This window comes from Anomalospiza imberbis, unplaced genomic scaffold (assembly GCF_031753505.1).
Source record: "Anomalospiza imberbis isolate Cuckoo-Finch-1a 21T00152 unplaced genomic scaffold, ASM3175350v1 scaffold_795, whole genome shotgun sequence".
Lineage (NCBI taxonomy): Eukaryota > Metazoa > Chordata > Aves > Passeriformes > Viduidae > Anomalospiza > Anomalospiza imberbis.
Window position 1 is genome coordinate 12,501 of NW_027100410.1, and position 2,500 is coordinate 15,000.

At 80.4% G+C, this 2,500-nt stretch overlaps 1 non-coding gene across 1 annotated transcript; it reads right to left on the bottom strand.

Moving 5' to 3' along the window:
* Positions 1-615: 615 nt before the first annotated feature.
* LOC137467796 (5.8S ribosomal RNA) lies at positions 616-768 on the bottom strand. The gene has a single exon (XR_010995626.1). It is a non-coding gene; the product is annotated as a 5.8S ribosomal RNA (ribosomal RNA).
* Between the last annotated feature and the right edge of the window lie 1,732 nt (positions 769-2,500).

The window sequence follows — 2,500 nt, forward strand, 5'->3', positions numbered from 1 at the left end:
GGCGAGACAGACGCGGAGGAGGAGGAGACCCCCGTCCCGGAGACGAGAACCGAAAGAAGGCAGCGCGGCAGAGACGGCCCCGAGGGGGAAGACCGGCCGGGCGGCGCGCGACGGCCTCGGCGGGGAGAGAGCGAGGAAAGCGACGGCGCCCTTGACGCCCCGAGACGGCGACGGAAGGGGGCGGGGGAAGGAGCGGCCTCGGGGGTCGCCCCCGCCCCCGGCCCCCCGCGCACCGCGCGCGGCGGCAGCGGCACGGTACCCGCGCACGGTACCCACCCGCAGACAGCCGCCCGCGCGGGGGGGAGGCCGGAGGCGAGGCCCGCGCCTCGCCTCCCCTCTCGCCCTCGTCCCTCGGCCCTCGGCGGGGCGCCTTCGGCGCCGTCTCACTCGCTCCGACTCCCCGGCCGCCGCCACCGCCAGGCGGTGCGGCCCCGGCGAGGACGAGCTCCGCCCCAGCGGCTCGCTCCGGGAGCGGGGAGCTACGGAGCGCTCCCCGAGTCTGCATTTAGGGGGACGAAGGCCCTCGCGCGGCAACCGCTGCCGCGGCCGACGGGCCTGCGAAGCGACCCCAGCCGCGCCGCCGGGGCGGCCCCCGGGCGGCGATTGATCGTCAAGCGACGCTCAGACAGGCGTAGCCCCGGGAGGAACCCGGGGCCGCAAGTGCGTTCAAAGTGTCGATGATCAATGTGTCCTGCAATTCACATTAATTCTCGCAGCTAGCTGCGTTCTTCATCGACGCACGAGCCGAGTGATCCACCGCTAAGAGTTGTCTGGCTTTCGGCACCGACCCCGCGCGCGCGGGGGGGCCGGGAGCCGCTCTCGCCCGGAGCGGCCCCCCTTTTTTTTCTCTGGCGCCGAGGCCCCGCGCGGGGCCTGGCTCCGACCGTACGAGCAACGCGGAAAACCCCGGAGGGGGCGCGTGCGAGAAGAACACGGGAGGAACCCCACGGAACGCTCCCAAGGCCGGCCGAGAGGCGGGGGGACCCGCGCCCCCGACCGCCTCCCCCCGCCCGGCGAGGGGAGGCGCCGCCTACGTGTGCCGTCCTTCGGAGGCGGCCCAGGCGCCCGGGCTCGGCCCGGCCCTCCGCGCGGAGGGCCGCGCGGCGCGCGCCGCGGGAGCGCGGTGGCCCGCCCGGCCTCGCCGGCGCGGCGCCACGCGCCGGCGCGCGGCCCTCGGACCCCGCGCGCGCGCTTGCCTCCCCCCTGGAACCGCCGCCGCGCCGGCTCTCGCGGAGCGCCGCCGCGCCCACGCGCGCGGCCGACTCTCTCTCCCCAGGGGCCTTGCTGCGCTCGAGACGCCACGCGACGACCGCCGCCCCGCCGCCGGGCGCCGCGCCCCCCCCCGCCGGACCGCTGCCCGCCGGGGGAAGGCGAGCGCCCGAGGGCTGCCCGAGGGCGGACCCGCCGCCGCGGCGGGCCGCACTTCCCGGGAACCGCCGTCCACCCGCACCGTCGGGGGCCCCCTTCCGCGAGCACGCGCCCGGCGGAAGGCGGTGCGGCGCTGAGCCGGGGGGCGACGCCCGCTCTCCTCGTTCGCCACCTGGAGAGCGGGCGCGGAAGCGCCCCCGCGGCCGCCCGCCACCCCTGCCCTCGGACCGCGCGCGGTCGCGAAGGGCCACGGGGAGGGTCCCGTGCCCGCGGGCGGCGGGAACACCGGCCGAGCGGCGCCGCCGCCGCTCGGCGCGGGGCCGCCCGCGCTCGCCGGCCTCCGACCGCGGAGGGACCGCCGAGCGCTCGCCCCGGGCGGGCGGGCGGGCGGACGGCCGGCCGGCGGCCGGCGCCGCCGGTGCGTTCGAGACGAAGGCCGCCGAGGGGAGAGAGGCACGGCCGCGCCAGGCGCGGCGCCGCCCGCGCGGGACGGCCGCGGCGGCCCAGAAGAGAGAGCGCGCGGCGGGCCCCGGCGGCCGCCGCCCCGCGGCTGAGGAAGGGCAGAGAGCGCGCGCCCTCTGCCGGCGCCGCCCGTTTCGAGCCCAGCGGGTCGGCCCCGCGGCCGACCGCGCGCGCCGCGGCCTCTCCGCCGAGGCCGGGCCGCGAAGAGGGGGGGGCAGGGCGCCCCTCCCCGGCGCGGCGCGACTACCCCCGCACGCGCGCGCGCGGCGGGGACGACCGCCGCGACGGCGGGCGCGACCGGTGGCCGCGGACACCACCGCAGGGGATCGGCGGGAGTAGCTCCCCACCCCTCAATGGAGCCGCAACGCCACCGCCCGCCACCCGCCGCCGCCGCCGCCGCCGCCGCCGCCGCCGCGGCGGGGCGCGCCGAGCCGCCCGAGTCTTTAAACCGCCGCCCGGCTCGGCGGCCCCTTTTTCGGTCCTTCCCGCGGCGTTTGACGACGCCGAGGGGGAAGCCTGGGACCGCCGAGGCGCGGAGCGCTAGGTACCTGGCCCTGGGGCGAGGGAAACGACCTGCATGGCCCCGCCGGGGTGCCTCCCCCGCTGCCGCCCTCGGGGGAGCGTCCACCGGCGGGGGCGCGCCCGACATCTGCCGCCACCACCGCGGCGT